General features: G+C 40.9%; 1 protein-coding gene across 12 annotated transcripts in view; it reads left to right on the plus strand.

Annotated features, from left to right (window-relative positions):
* The first annotated feature begins 4,543 nt into the window (after window positions 1-4,543).
* The window catches only part of FHIT (fragile histidine triad diadenosine triphosphatase), a 1,315,417-nt gene continuing 1,304,025 nt past the window's right edge, over window positions 4,544-15,935 (plus strand). For 10 of the 12 annotated variants that reach the window (XM_057508099.1, XM_057508116.1, XM_057508127.1 and 7 more), the window contains exon 1: window positions 4,544-4,666. The gene's annotated coding sequence lies outside the window, so the exon portion shown is untranslated. Of the gene's footprint in view, window positions 4,667-8,697; window positions 8,760-15,935 lie in introns of those variants that run through there. The other 2 variants (XM_057508102.1, XM_057508132.1) reach the window with 2 other exon arrangements.

The raw sequence follows: 15,935 nt of genomic DNA on the forward strand, positions 1-15,935 counted from the left end.
TTTCACAAATGCCCTACTTCCACTTTAGGTCATAGGCTGATAAATATACCTTGTCTGAACTCTGGCACTCACCATGTTTCTAGAACACCCTTTCTCCTTCACTGTAGCTAGCAGAATCGACTCATTCTGGCATCGACTTCTAAGGCATCACATAGAATTTTTCACCAGCTTACATGTCTGTGGTCTCCATGACAGTACAGTATCAGGGACTGTGTCTGGTTCATTGGTGACTCCCAGCCCCAAACACAGAGTAGCCATGGCTTAGAGTAGCCCTCAATACACGAAAAACTGGGCTGAAATGAAGTTGCATCCCATTCCTCACTAAGTCCTTTACTAAAGAAATATATTGTTTAATTTTTAGGAAATGCTTTTAATGGGTTTTATTCTCTAGAATGATAAAATTCCTTTAAAGCTGCAGTGAATCCAGGGCAATGTGTTTAGAGGCATAATTTCTTGAAAGAGAGTGATGAAAAATCAAAGCTTATCTCTGAGCCACCCTACTGAGATCACAGCTTGGACACTGAGCTTAGTTTTATGCACCTTATGTTCTAGGTAACTGGAAGATGATTGCAAAAGATGGCACTAAGAAGGATTAAGTGTGATTATTTATGAGGCATAGTTAAAAGGAGACAGCATGCATATGTTCACTAACCATAGGGAATAGACCAATCTCTTAAATATCTGATGAACAAATTCACCCAAGGAATACGTTTAACACAGAACAACAAAGGAATGAATAAGATGAGAGAGTAAAAAGAGGGGAAAAATTTAGAGAATTTTCAGCATATCAGATGGTTCTTATTAGCAACGAGATTTCTCCAATAGCAGCCAAGAGGCTGAATGATTATGGGCTGAGACATTTGTGAAGGAGATGGGAGCTTTTGGGTACAGCTGTGTCCCAACTTTTCCATACTTTGTAATACAAAAACAATGCATCTTTTTTTTCCTAATGAACTATTTTTATGTTAGATATGAGATTTCCAATTAAACAAAAGTCCTTAAGATTTTTGTCTGAAGGTCTGAATTATGACCTGTAATATACAATTGAAGTGAACTATGGAGAGGGTTGAGCTTTTTGATTTCTAGGCCTTTCTAGTTTTGAAATGGTTACCATGGAAAAGATTTCTTATTTCCTGTATGCTGGAGGAGAATGCTGTTGGTAGTAACTAAAATAGAAGACTGTGTGACCGTTAGGGTTTCCACACATTAAGATGGTCCAAAGTTTGTGATAATGGGAGGTTATTGCAGGGTTACTTTCTTGATAGCTTAGCTGAACATAATGAATGGTACAAATGTCAGACCCTCCTAGTACTCACCCTGACCGCTTTTTACGGCCATAACGTAGTCATTCATTGAGTGCCTGCTACTGAAAAAGACAAAAAGTTTTTGCCTTCATGGAGCTTACATTTCATTTGGAGACAGATGATAAATAGAAAGACAAATAAATGGTGACTGTAATTTCAAGTAAAGCTATTTGCCAAGAAGAAGTTCTTTACATGCACAACCAGAGATCTTTCTCAAAATTGTCTTCCAGGTCAAAAAGACCTAGAAATCAATGTGAATTTCTCAAATATCCAAAGCCCTTTGTTTGTGTTTCTTCAATAATGAAATGAGCAACACATTGTCTCCAACAATATTTCTTTAAATGCCTTTTTCTCCTTTTCTTGATCTCCTTCCTCCCCTTTCTGCCAAACCTGAGTCCCTCTGAAGCCTCTCCTTAAGTCTTCAAAGAGTTCCCAGTGTGAAAGAGGATTTTGTTGTAGTTTTTATTCAGTTTGTGTGTCTTAGAAATACTTTAGAAAGTACTGTTTATTTTAATTGTTTATATGATTAAGTTACAGGGTTATAGGCTGCTTGCTTTTTGTTATTATTTTTTTATGTATGTAATGAAGTTTTACATTATTCTTATTCTGATAGTCTCTATAATTTGAGCTTGTGTGAACTAAAGCCACCTGTAACAGATACCATTGGTGCCCCACCAGTACCCTCTATTGCCTTACCATTTCAGGGCATAGCAGCCTGAATTCCAGTCACAGCACCTGTATCTTTGGCCTTCTCTGGTTACTAAAGCAACTCTGCCGTCTCATACAGCGTGCTCAAAGAACCAGGCACTTGGCTCCTGAATGCAGCCCCCAGTCAATGATTTATGGGAGTTAGTGTTTAAACAACCTCGTTGTTTTGTCCGTTCATGGGATAGCTCAGTCTAAAGCATGTGTTCCACCTTGTTTCCTAGAGTTCCTCAAGATGATTAAGCTCCAATCATCCTTGAAGTCACATGGTTTTTTTGTCTGTCTTTCCCTCCCAATTTCACTTCCCTATTCTCCTACTGGTATTCCCTGAGATTACTTCCCATATAAATTACTTGCACTTGAATACCTCTCCGGATGTGCTTCTGGGAGAACTCAAGCTAAGATACCATCTCCAGGTTCTTTATTAGTCAAGTTGAAGATCAGACAGTCATCTCCCCACTGACTGTCTTGGCACTTGGATGGTCTGGGTCCAAGGCAAGTGCCATGTCTTAATGCTCTTGGTGACTGTATTGCTGAAGGTCATGGCTGACCTTGAGCCCAGCAGCCAGCATCATGCACAGCTGAAGTAATATGTATATGGTAATACTAGGTTGCCTGACAATGGTCATCATTTAAGTAAGTGCCTGACAATGTACCACTCTTTAGATCCTGAGTATCTTCATGACATTTGCCTTTTGATTGCTAAGTAGAAAATGTAATGATTATAGGCTGATACTTTCTCAGGAGGAGAGTCTAGTTGTTGAGCTTTCCAGTTTCATATGGTCCAGTGATTTACTCTACATTTAGTCTGGCTGCTGACACACGTTGAAATCTCTCATGCTGGTCAGCTTGAGAAAAGCTGGGGCTGCTTAATCAATGCTCATAAAACCTAGAAAGAACTGTTGTATTATAGAAAACAACCCCAGATTGAGAGGTTAGGCCTGGGGTTTTAATTTCTATGCCCCAAATTAGTCTGTACATATATTGATCACATTACTGCTGTTTTATCTGTGTCGTTTTCAATTTTACCTATTCACAATTCTTTACTATTTTATGTAGCCATGGTGTCTGTGTGACGACCTGTAAACTGGCTAAAATCCACAGTGACATTCTCTGAGAGTCAAGCTTCCTAGGACATCAGTATTTCACACCAGGATATTTTTTGGGATACATTGCTACTCTCTGTGGGGATCAAACATCAGAAAGGATGAGGAATCTAAGACTTGATGTAATCACCTGTATGTAATTAAGCAGGTCAGAGAAACAGAGAGAAAAAAAAAAACAAAAAAGGAGATGGTGGCAGGCAAAGTAGGAACATATCTCAGGGTTTGTCCAAGTGTAAATGCTCTGTTTCTCCTTTTGAAATTTAAAAGATTCCTGGCAAATATCTCTTCTTCCTTGGCTCTAGGATTGGGAGGGGAGAGTAGGAAAGGGAAGGAGGCAATCTTAAAGAAGAGAGGTCACCGTAAGAAAGAGTGTGGTTTAGTAGCAAGAGTCTGAAGGTCAGAATTCTAGTCCCTGCTTATGAGACATATGACCTTGTGCAATTATTTCTGTAGCTTGCAATTACATTAATTGCAAAAGTAAGTTTACCTCTTATACTCTGCTAAACCAGTAATATATTGAGGTTAGGAATGGGGTCTGACTTAATTTCTCCAGCACCCCAAAGAATATATTGAATGATTTTGAATTTGAAAAGGGAGCAAGCGCAAGGACCCCATGATGGTCAGAGATGGATTTAATTGATCTGTACCAAAGAAAGGGAGAATAGAAAGGCCACTTTAGCTTTCATTTAATTATTCAAATGTTTACTGAGTGTCTGCTGTATATGTACACTATATATACTTTTGGTGGTAGGATATTGCAGCAACTAGAACCCACATACGCACAGATCTTTCATTCTACTGGGAAAAACGATAAAAAAGATTAATAAATAAATTATATAATAGTGCTTCATAATGACAGGCGCTAAGGAGAAAAATAGCACACAAAAAGGAGAAAGTAAGGGACAGGGAGAATTGTGGTGAATTTTAGTTGGGTTGCCAGGACGGCCGAGTGTAGTCGTAAACTGGATGAATAAGGGATTGCGAACCCGCTTTCTGAGAGAAACACAAGGGATGGAAGGTTTAAGATTGAAGAACCATCCAGAATGAGATGTGACAGGAAATCCAGCCATTGAGTGGTGAGGGAGGGTAAATTAAGCCAAGAAAAGCAAGAAAAATGGAGAAAAGAAAGAAAAATGCATCAGAGCCTAAAGAATATTTGTTTTTCCATGTGGGGAAAAAAACCAAAGATTGTGAGATTTATGACAAATATCTCTTTTCACAGTGACTCCCACCCTCAGCAGCTGTCCTGAGAGAAAGTGTTTCCCGCCCGTGAATCAGGTCTCTCTGGCTTTTGATTGGCTCGGGGTAGACGCATGCTCTATGCTTATTGGCCTCTGCGCCTGTCTCACGACGAGCGGCCATCTTGGGTCCCGCCCTTGTCGCGGGGCCATCTGGGAACTGTGGTCTCTTCTCAGCTCCGCCCCGTGGCGGGACTTAGCCTCCTTCCCGGTCCCTCAGGTGGCCACCCTCGTGTGTACGCGCCCAGGCGCAGCTTGTGCCCTGCGCTCCCTCCCTCTGCCTTTTACTGCCCAGCTGCCAAGATCTTGAAAGGTAGGGGCAGGGGGCAAGCCCAAGTCGAACAGTGTTTCCAGGGCGCGGGTCTTGTTTCCACAAGCGTCTAGTCAGTACCGTGGCGGCCCAGGGGGTGGGGGCTGAGCGTCTGTCCCGCCGGCCCGCCCTCCTTCCGGGCCTTTCCGGGATGCGTTCTGAGCACCGGCCCCAGTCCTTATCCGCCCCTCCTCAGGTGCATTCTATTAGTGGGCACAGTGAGGCACGAGGCCATGCCAGCAGTTCCAGGGACGCCTCAGCACCTGGGCCTGGTGGTGTAGTTGGCACAGGTCACTTTTGGATGGTTTCAGTTTCATAGGCAAGTAACAGGAATCTGCCTCAACAGAACTGTGTTTAATACCCAGCTCTGGGTTCCCCAAAGGGAGCGGGTTGTACACTTTGCCCAGGACGGGAGCCAAGCAGGGCATAAGAAAGGCAGTATTTGGGAATTTTACGTTTGATATTTAGGAAACACAAAAAAGCATCGAATTCGTTTTAGTGCGAGTACTCTGTTGGACTTCCTCAACACCTATTTTATGACTTAATGGTGTTCTTATATGAAACGAAAATATGTGTGGATTTCAAAGGTATATTCATGGCGGGGTGGTGGGGTGTTAGGAGGGCAGGGAGGAAAGAGTCCAGTTAGTGGAACTGGAGCTGAATCTGCAGCTGCCTCTTTATGACCAAATTCTGCCTCTGCCGCATGACCTTGGACCAGGCAGTCACAGTGCTTTATCTGGGAAAGAAGAGCTTAAAGCTCCCTCCCAAGTGGCCCACGGATGCTGTCTGGAGCCTAAATGTACATGAGGTCTTGTGCAAGTCTGCTCGTTGCAAACAATGTTTTATTATTCTGGGTCCCTCATAAATGTGCTGAGGACCAGCAGAAAATACGCCCAATGACTGTTTTAGAGAGGCTTTCATCTGCGCTGGGCCGTTGACTACCGAGAGCGGCCCCACATGCACCTGTTAGCTGGGCGTGTCAGTCCTCCCGCCACGACCTCCTATCTACGGCCTGGGCAACTGAGCCTTCTGGGAGCTGGAGTCCAATCCTTTGTTTCCCAGAGGGCTGGTACTCTATCTCCCAGCATGCCACTTGGTGTGGCGAGGTGTCTTCTGGGAATTGAAGTCTTACTTCCAGGCACCTGTGGGTCAGCCCTTTGATTTGGAACTACAACTTCCACGTGGCCCTGCGATTTGGGGGCGAGCTGGGACTAGAGAAACGTGTTTAGTGGAGATGTCTTTTACTGCCATGTCCGTCAGCGTTTATCGTATATGCCTTTCCAAGTATTATTAGGTTGGGAGTTACTGTATACGCTTTTCCAAGTATTAGAGAACATGCATGCTTTCAAACACATCTAACACTCAACAGGTAGAGTATGTTTACATGATCTCTTTTGATAATACCGTATCTCCCATTTGCAGATGAGGAAAGCACTTGAAAAGATGAGTTGTTCACGGTCACACATCTAGTAATAAAATTTAATATGCAGTTATCATTTAATGCTTATAAATTTAGTGTAGTGAATATAATTTATCATAAACACATTATAATTAATTATACGTAATTAGTTATTATAATCCTCTCAATAGCTAGATGACAGAGATAACCGTTTTTATGTCAACTTCACATATTAGAAAACTAAGGCTAGGAAAGTTGAGCAATTTATCTAAGCTAACTCAGCTAGTGAAGAGAAGTGCTGGGATTGTAACCTAGACTGCTTAACAGCCTCTGCTTAGAAAAAGACCCTACCTTCTAGAGAGGGAGTGAGCCCAACCTTTCTGAGTACAGAATTTGGAATCTTTCCATTATGCCATGTTGTCTCTGTAGTTAGACACTAAATGTTAGAGCTGCAAAAACCTTTGAGATCATTTAAATCTAATGCAAAGACCTTGGAACAGTTCCTGGCATATAGTAAAGGTTCCACAAATGTTAGCTATATATAGCTTTATAATACCTTTATTTTAAAGATAAGGAAACTGGCCCAGGTGGCAAAGCAGTTTTTCCCAAGGTTACACATTTGGTTTATGTCCGAAATGAGAGTAGACACAAACATCTTATTTCCAAGTCCAGAGTTATTTTCATTCTCTCTGCAGTCAGCTAGAAGGAGCACCAGATGTGAAGCTATATAGATAATGGATTCTTCCCTAATTTGTTCTTCACAGGCCACAGACCAGGACCAATTGTTTTAAAGTATCTTTTATTATTATTGGTAAGGTTTTAATAGTGCATTAATTCAATAAATGTTTTTTGACACTCTTTCTATGCTTGTCTATCTTTAGGTGCAGGGCCACATGGATGAAAAGTATCTAATGGGATAGGGCTTGAAATACTTTGTAAATAATCTAATCTCTTTCATTTTATAAATAAGGGAAGTGAGATACAAACTGGCCCATGGGCTTCCTCTCATGCCCTTGTGTCAAAAGCATCCTATTTCTGCAAGGAGGCCTCATAGTACTGCATGTGATCTTTCAAGCTTCCTTTTGTTTGCTGCCTTTGGCCTAGCCTTATTCCTGTAAATGTTTGGTGGAATGCTTTAGGAAGCGTTTCTGTGCCCCCTTTTTTATTTATACATACATGTAGCTTCAGTATGCTCCATTTCTATATTGGGAATTAGTCTTATTTCGGTTCCCAATACTCTTTTCTCTTTTGTTCTTTCAGACCCTTGAGAACAAAATCTGACACTGTTTTCATTCACATATGTTAAAGTCTAACTCAGGTGGGGTATCAGAAATGAATACATGAGTTCTTTGAATTGTTTAAAATTTTTGCTTTAGATGACAGTGGTCTTTTCAATTATGTATTCACAGATGTAAAGCAGGTAACTCTCATCTTGTGTGTGAAAGATGATTTATGCATATTCAGATAATAAAGTAACAGTTTTATAAATTACTGGCTAAACATTCCTGAAACATTCATTATGGGAGACCTTCTCCCCATCACTTCCTGTCCCCCATAGCACTCTCTCAACTGACAGTTTGATCATTCAGCTTCCAGCACAGTGCCTGAACCATGGGTAGACGCTGAAAAAAATTTTTATGGAATTGCATTCATAAACATCCCTGAGCTATGTTCCCACATCCTTTTCTTGAATCTCAGTGTTCTCTTTTAATGTAGAAATGTACCTTTCAAATATAAGATGTAGCACGTTACTTTCTTTTCAATGTCTACATTGCAAAGAAAAATAAGCCTTTGAGACCATCCTCCAGGGGCTGTTTCTTTGGGAATGTCCATATCTGTGATTTCTCGGATGAGAAAGTGATCTAAATAGCAAAACATAGCAGAGAAGCAATAGAGAGTGGTAGTTTGCAGGCCTATGATTTAAATCCCAGCCCTGCCTCCTAGGCAGGTCAGTTAGCCTTTATTTTTTTTCTGTAAAACAGGGATAATAGTAGTAAGCATTTTTACCTTACAAAGTTATGATAAAGAGTGTGTGTTTAAAGCTTTGAGTATGTTGTCAGGCACTCAATAACTGGTATTTAATAGATAAATAGTAGATCTTTGTTGTTAATGTAAACTCGATATATGAAAATATATTACATTTACTCCAACTTAAAACGAGGCAGTTAGCTATTTTATAAAAGGATTTACCTTTTGTTTTCTTAGAATAGTAAGCTTGGGTCACATTTAAAATATGGTAACTCACAACTCCTGAAAACCCGTCTTGTCTGCACAGAGACATTTTCTTATGTGGGTGGAGAGATGGTGAGGCTTTTGGCTCTAGCTTGCCTGCTGAGAGATCTCTGATCTATGGTTCCATCTGTGTATTAAATCTTGGGTTGAAAAGCAGCCTGCTCCTTGCAGTGTGGCCTCTGCCCACTTCTAGAAAGGACTGGGCCTATCCTAGGATCCTCGGGGTTAAAGTGAAGCAGTTGTCATCCAGCTGCTGAGTAATCCTGGGCAATGGCCATGTGGACATGGCAGTTCTTCTTTCCCAAACTGACAACTTCAATAGCCATGAGGTTATTGATAAGATGGGGAGTTAGAGACAAGGGGTAATGCAGGGGACAGGGAGGGAGCAATGGGAGTGAGGATCACAGCAAGAGCAAAGAGCGGATGGACAAAGGAAACAGCTGAGCCCCTCAGCATCTTAAACATGTATTTATTCATCACATTTATCCTGCTCCTAGCTCTGTGCTAGGTACTGCGCTGTTCTGCACTGGAGATACAGCAGTGACTGTGGCTGGTGTGGAGGTGGTCATGGTGGTGGGTGGTGGTATGTTTTAGGCTGGAAAGAACTTAAAGGAAGGATAGGAGAAAGGGTGGAAGGGAGGGAGGGAAGAGGGGTTGTTGGGATTTGATGAGTGAAGGTCTCTGGGGTGTGAAAATCAATGGATGGGGGTGGTGGGGGATGAGACTACAGAGACAAGCATGGGCTGTACTTTGCAGAGTCCAGTTACCTATCTTGTAAAACAGTTTTGGACATTATTCCAAGAGCATTTGGGAAATGATTTAACAGTCTTAAGTGGGGAAATCAAATGCCTTTTTTTTTTTAACGTAGAGATGTAGTATAATGATGAATTTGTGAGAGGTAATAGTTGATTTGGGAAAACCAGGTAAGTCTGTGCTTCTTTACCTATAATGTGCATATGAATCTCCTGCTGATCTTAAAATGTGGATTCTAATTCGGTATATCTGCAATGGTGCAGAGATTCATTATTTCTAACAGACTGATGCTGCTGGTCTATGGTACTTTAAGTAGCAAGTACTTAGGAGACTGTTTGAGTGTTTAAGAGCAAAAGACCTGGATTCTAATCTTGGTTCTAACATTTGACTTGCTGTGTGACTTTGGGGAAAGTGTCCTAATCTCACCAAGCTTCAATTTCCTCATTATCTGTGAAATGGGGGTAGTAATTCCTATTGCAGAACATTGTTTTCAGTGAGGTAACATGTGGGAAGTGCTTAACACAGTAACTGATACTCAGTGAATAGTAGCTTTGATTTTATTCTTGTTGTTATTAATAAAAATCACAACTATATATGAACCCTGTTCCTTGTTTCCTTGTTTATCTATTTTGAATAGTAAGTGGAATAGGTTACCTTTAATTCTGCTGTTTTTGTTTCTGTCTTACCTATGAAGTGTGAAATTTTTTAGACCTTCGTAAAATTTGAGTATTATGGGCAAATAGATACATTCCTCCCTCACAATTGATTCTCTTTAAATTTGATGGAAAAAAAATCTGTGATCTTTAAAGTACCATCTTATATCTGATTAAGATGGGAATTTGAGGCACTTTTGCTTCCTAATGTAAATTTATTTAGCCCAATTATAGTGCCTCTTTCTTTACATAATTTTAGTCTGTTTGGATTGCTTTCCACCCAGTGATTCTCAGCCCTCTTTGCAAGTTAGAATCACCTGGGGCTGGTCGCATCCCTAAAAATTAAATCAAAGTGCTGGAGGTGAGGCAGGCACTGGTATTTTCTTTTTTCAGTTTCCCAGGTGATTCTGAAGTACATTTAAGAATGAGAACCAGTGATTCTAACAACAGAGCATCATGAAATGAATCAGCTACCATCTAATAGGTGAAAGGCATGTGTGGGGAATGAAATATCCAGAAAGTAGCATTTTGAAGGTTTTGGGAGTGAAAAGAGATATAAACCTCATCACAAAACTCCTTTGGAATTTGAGGAATGAACTATAGGTTGTGTCCTGGGTTATTTCTGAGGTTAATTACCAGGGACCCTTCCCTTCAGCTCCCCCCACACCGCCAACACACCTTGTATCTCCTGTATGTTTTGCTTACCTGAGTCAGAATTCTCTTTAATGTAGAGTTTCAGGCTGTTTCTCTTCCTAGTATTCAGTATGTTCCCTTCCTCACAGCTGGAAAAAAAAGCATTAACCCCTTAAGAACATGTTTAAAAGAAACTGTGTTACATGTTTTTGATGCTGGGTTCTTGTTTGTGGAGTCGAAGAATGAACTTAGCAAACACCCAAGGTAGGAGAGCCAGGGAGAGGCTTTTATTTAGAAATAAAGTGAGAGGAAAGAGCTCCTGACTCATGCCAGGAGGGGACAAGAGAGCCCGGGGTGGTGCCCTGTCTAGGGGTTTTATAGGCAGATGAGGATTTTTGGAGAACTTGAAAAAAAAGCTTAGGGATGTGGACTTATTAAGTGGTTCTAGGATATTTAGAATTAACGTGATACAAGTAACCTCCTGCTCTGTTGATTTCTCCCTGAGATACCAGCATCTTGGTCTGGGGGCATATGAAACAAGGCCACCTGCTCAGCCTGACCCCAAGATGGGCTGAGGCATTGTTTGCTGAAGAGTAAGTTAAGTGCAATCTTATTTTTAAGGCGGAATCCTTCTTGCCTTTTACTGTGTTATGGCTGGGCTTGCATGCTAAATTAGTTTGCCCAGTTTGCAAAATCACTTCATCAGATCTGAAGGAGGAAAGACAGCACATAGGCCTGGGCCTTTTAGCATGTTAAAGTGAATCTTACACATGATTATAAATGAGCATAATAAAAACATGTGCTACTCTTCTTTATCTGGAGTATGTTAACTGATCTCACTGAAGAATGACTCTAGAGCTGAATGTTTAACACATTAGTAGGGGGGTTTCTTTGCATGTAGTTACATTACTCTGACTGAAAATATCCTGCCTTGGTTTTTCTGGAGGCCCTCACCCTCCTCAGACTACACCCATAGCCCCTGTCTCACTTTCGTGAGCTATGGCCCCATTATTGAAAAGGTTTAAACTATTGTTCTGGTGAAATACAACTCATTTTTATTAGTAACATTCTTACATGGTAATTCAGTAGCTTGAAATGAACCACTTTCAGAGAGCCTATTATTTTATAGTTACCCCAGCCTCCATTTCAGGCAAAATATTTAAGCTAATTTGAGTAAATATCTTTAATTTGCTGGACTGTGCATAATATATAGGGACCTTTCTTGGATTTTTTTTTCCTTATAGAAAATGTTCATACTTTTGTTTATTTTTATCTGAATATTTATATTTAAAACCTTATATCCAGTGCTCATGAGCATTCTTGGCCTGCATTTGTTACCCTGCACCATAATTTCATTTTTCAGCATTTTCTGAGCTTTTCTCCTGACTAGGAGGCCATTTCACTACGTAGTTTTATTTTTCTATTTAGTTTATTGTGTTTACTCAGTAGTAAAATAATGGAGAAAAGTCTTTTTGTTGGAGGGTTTAATATTGGTAAAATATTTTAGGGATGTTGTGTGTGTGTGCTGAGTTTTCTTTTAATGACAAACAAGTAGAACTAGAAGAGAAAATTGAGAAACTGGTAAGAAGTTCACAAAAGGCACAAGCTGACAATATTCTGGACCTTAAAGACTCTTTCTGAGTAGTGTCCTTGATTTGCCTCTTTTTATTAACAATGAGGTTTCCATTAAAATTCAGTATATTTTTCAGTTTCACAGACGCACAGCTATTGGCACTAAAACCCATCACAGAGGATGTGGAAGCATCAGTACTCCCTCAAGAGGTTTAGTGCATGCATACTGCATACTGTAGTGGGGCGCAGGCTGGAAGAGGGTATGGTCTGCAGTCATTTGACCCCTGAAGCGTGTGGTATGTGGTAAGATCAAAATCTTCATTTTCTGTGAGACTTAAAGTCTTCTTCCCATACCTTCAGTTTTGAAACAAACAAAAAAAACTTGCTGTTGTCTTAAGTCTCTACCTGCTTGATTGTGCCAGGAGAAGTTTAAGAGGTGCCTAGGAGCAAGGGTTTGTGTATATGTGTGAAGGCAGGCAGAGGAAGAGGCAGGAACCTTCTGGATTAAGGTTGTTTCTCTCAGTCCTGGAGCACTGGCAATTCCTGTTCAACCTCTCCCAGGAATGAGCTGGGGGAAGCAAGAGGTAGTGATCCAAAGGAGAGTGGGGAGCAGGGAAAAGCAAGAGAGAGAAACCAATGCAGATGGTGTGGACGAGGTCTAACAACCGAAAGATGGTAGGATTGGGGGAAGGGAAAGTTTTTGGTTCTACAAATGTACGTGTGAACAGAGTTGTGCTGTACACAACTTTCAGTGCTGTACACAGAGATGCCCTGATTAATGGGAGGTGCTGACACCTTCAGAAGAGGGCAAGTGGTATTGGGGATACAAAAACAACAGGTGGCTGCTGCAGTTTAAAATCCCAGTTGCTAAGCTCTGCTTGCTAACGGAGTAAAAGACCAGGAGGCTTCAGCAGCCAGTGGCTACAGATAACATCTGCAGCTGAGGCCCTCCCTTGGCCCCTCTGTGCAAGGCAGAAAGCTGCTTCTGAGCAATGGTTTCCTGTAACCTCTTGAACTTCCAAGAGGCAACAGACCCAGGTTTCCCTGGCCTAGAGGAATAAGCTGCATTTGGCTTCCTAGTGCAGATGAAACAGCTGAGCTGTGGGTCAGGGACTGGCTAGAACTCTGTGCAAGGGTCCTGGGGAGGCCTGAAGATTCTGTGTTTCTAACAAGCTCCTGGGGGATGCTGATGCTGCTGGTCCATGGGCCTCACTTGCAGTAGCAGGGTTCCAGTTCTTTGTGGCATCTAGGATGTCACCATTCTGTTTTAATGCAATGGTAGTGAAAATCAAGAACAAAGCCATTGCTGTAGGAGTTCAGAGGAACAGAATGGAGGGACTGGGGAAGGAAGTAGAGCAGTTTGGGGCCATCTATTGATTGGTGGAAGAAGAGATAATGTAATTTTTATATGTTGGAATCATAGGTTCAAAGGATTTTTAAAAAGAGTTTGAAGGAAGTTATTGGATTCATTTAATTTAGTTCCCTGTATTTGCAGATTTGTTAAGCTGGTCCTAGAGAGGGGAAGTGACTTGTTTTGGGTCACAGATGGGAGTCAGTGGCAGAATTTTTTAGTTCTGTGTAGGTTGGGTCCTGTGTCTTCTGCTTCCTTGACTTCCTATACTTTTTTTACAGCTTTTATTTAACCTCTAATTTTTAATCAATGCCTCTCCTCCCTCTGGACAGTAAGCTTCGTGAAGGCAGGAGTAGTGGCTATTTTGCCAATGTCACCTCCCTAGCATCTGATTCCTAACTTAATTTGGCGTTGCACTTTGCACTGTGCCGCCTACTTCTGAGCAGGCCCCCATTACTTCTCTGGTTCACTGAGTATTGGTTGCACTGGGACTATAGGTAAGTGAAATCTGTTGAAGTCCCAGACCTTAGCTCCTCTTACCATTTCTTGAACTTGTACAGCCTTCCATCTCCTCTCCTTATTGGCCCTGTTTATTGCATTAATACTGTCTGTTTTCCTTCTGTAGAAAGTCTGTTCCCCAAGGTCAGGGATCTTTTCAGTATTGGTTCTTGCTCTATCCCCATGCATAAAGCAATGAATGGCCTATGGTAGACAGAATGAGTCACCTCTCACCATTACCATCAAGATCTGAAAGTCTAGGTCACCTGAAGGCTGCTGCTCCATGCAAATGGTTATTTATGCTGTACAGATAATAGGAATTTTCAGGTGTTGGGGAGTCCAGATGGGGCTCATAAGGAAGGGAGTATAGAGAAAAGGCTACTCTCTGGCTCTGAGGACTGACCTGTGGCTTTCCTAATTAGCTGTGTAATCTCGAGCAAAGTACTAACCTCTCTGCATCTTACATTTTTGTAAAATGGAAATGATAATGCTACTTAGCTGTTAGAGTTGTTGTGAAGGTGAAGTGGGATTGTTTATGTAAAGCATGCCCTGCACAGTGCCTGGCAGGTATTCAGTACTTAGTAAATATTACCTGTGACTGGTGTCATTAAACTTGGAATGTTGCTCTGTTTACTATTGCTGGCTAGTAGTTAGGCATGTGTGCCAATTTTCACTTTGAAACCCAGAGCTAATCTTTCAGAGCTAGTACTGTGTTATTTTGTGACTGCCAGATTCTCTTTGGGCATCAAATCAATCCAGAGGCCGTCAGTGCTGGCCATATGAAATTTACTGAAAATGTTGCTGAACAGCCACCCAAGGTTCAGCACACAAAAAAATGCTGGTTGATGTTAAGACAGAGGAATATAAATCAGAAAATAAACGCATCCAGTGTATTGTAATATTTAAATGCCTTCTCGTAAACACTTAAGATTCTCATTAGTCCAATATCAGAAAAAGTGATAAATATTAATATTTGTCATCAAAGGAAAGCTTAGAAATCAGAGCAAACAAGTGTTATATTTCAAGGATTATATAATGCTGAATGAATTTTAATCCAACACCTCCAAAACTAATTTTAAAAAATTTCTCTTTGAGACAGTTTAATTAATTAATTTAAATATTTTAAAGATGTGAATTTAGTCAGAAAAGATTTAGGGGACTTGCTGAATTAGATCATGTTCTCAAAGATTTGGGCTGTGTTGTGCTTTGTGTCTGTAAAAGAGGCCCTCTCATGCTTGAGCCAAGGGAATCATATTGGAAATAAGCTCTAGGTAGCTCATGAAAGGGCTCTGAATACTTCCTGTCTTTGGTGTGGATTCTTTCCCCAAGCTTTTATACTCTTCTCAGATTGGAATGTGCCAGGAAGTGTGCACAGCTGTCCCCTGGGTTAGGAGGGAGTAGAGGAAGAGATGACAGGCTGGCACCATCACTCTGAATCTGTCAGTCTTTCCCTTCCTGTTCTCACACTGCCTGAACTGGCCAACTCAATGTGAGAGGGTCTCAGTACTGGGAGTTGGGAGACCTGGGTTTTAGCTCTGGCTCTCTTACTGCCTTTTGTAAGTCTTACCCTTTCTCTGTGCCTCCCTTTCCACATCTTTAAAGTGAGGGGCTTGAATCTGACAATTCTGGAGTCTTGTGTCTCTCCAACATCTTATGACCAGTTAGAGAGTTTCAGGAATCTGCTAAGCCCTTCCCCTTAACCCTCTGCAGAAGGGCATAGCTGGCTTTGGGGCTAGACAGGCCTATATCTTAGCTTACCTAATTTACTTCAGTGTCAGTTTTCTTGTCCAGTAAATGGAAATAGTGCAAGCTTGTCATAAACACAAGAGATGATGTTGGAAAGCATCCAGGTTGTGTTTGGTACATCACAAGGATTTAATGAGGGTGCTCTGTTATTATTGTTTTATTATTGTTATTGTTACATATTATGTTTATATCTTGACTCAGCACTTCTCTGACTCTTTGTGCTTCAATTTCCTCATATAAAAAATGGAAATAATGAAAGAACGTACTTCATTGATTGATTGTAAGGATTTAATGAAATAATACATAAAAATACATAAGACATTGCCTGGTACATAGTAAGCACCAAATGCATGTCAGTGATGATTTTAACTTATTTTTATTATTAGTCACAATATCTTGAATACAGTGGTGCTTTTTGTAAAGAACTAGATAGGA

Source organism: Manis pentadactyla, chromosome 1 (assembly GCF_030020395.1).
Source record: "Manis pentadactyla isolate mManPen7 chromosome 1, mManPen7.hap1, whole genome shotgun sequence".
NCBI classification, from domain to species: domain Eukaryota; kingdom Metazoa; phylum Chordata; class Mammalia; order Pholidota; family Manidae; genus Manis; species Manis pentadactyla.